Source organism: Aulostomus chinensis, chromosome 4 (assembly GCF_037954235.1).
Source record: "Aulostomus chinensis isolate RoL2024-O1b breed Wild chromosome 4, RoL_Achi_v1.0, whole genome shotgun sequence".
Classification (NCBI taxonomy): Eukaryota; Metazoa; Chordata; class Actinopteri; order Syngnathiformes; family Aulostomidae; genus Aulostomus; species Aulostomus chinensis.
Genome location: NC_141323.1, coordinates 25,500,129 through 25,500,665, shown reverse-complemented (window position 1 = coordinate 25,500,665; position 537 = coordinate 25,500,129). Strand labels below are relative to the sequence as shown.

Here is a 537-nt window from a genome sequence, read left to right as displayed (position 1 = left end):
TTTCTCCACATTCCTATGCAATGAAATGTGAAAATTAACCCCCCAAGTGCCAAATCTTGCTCCACAGCACCACCTACATCTCTACCACATCTGCCACCTATGGCCCTTCAAATAAGAGCTCTGTGTCACTGTACAAAAACTTGAAAACATAGGTTTGTGAAAATTATATCCTGAAAACCACTGTCGTCCCTCAATCATGATTAGTGCCATAATTTGTCTCACTCATTTCCTCTTTGACAGGTTCCATGGTGTAATGGTGAGCACTCTGCACTTTGAATCCAGTGATCTGAGTTCAAATCTCAGTGGAGCCTCCAGCTGGTCTCTGACAGGTGTTGATAGAGGAGTTGTGTTTGTCTGTGGCTGCTAACTACGGCGCAAGACACCATCAACAAGTGACGTTCAGAAAATCTCAACTCCTTCATGTTGAAGAGAAAAAGCAGTCTCTTTTCACGCTGGAGTTGGGAATCTTGAACTGAACCTGGTATCACAGCGACACCTACTGCTGAAGTCATCCAGTCATGTGACTGAAGTCATCCT

At 44.1% G+C, this 537-nt stretch overlaps 1 non-coding gene across 1 annotated transcript; it reads left to right on the top strand.

The window, feature by feature from the left end:
- The first annotated feature begins 239 nt into the window (after positions 1–239).
- Positions 240–311, top strand: trnaq-uug (transfer RNA glutamine (anticodon UUG)). Its single transcript has one exon. It is a non-coding gene; the product is annotated as a tRNA-Gln (tRNA).
- The last annotated feature ends 226 nt before the right edge of the window (positions 312–537 follow it).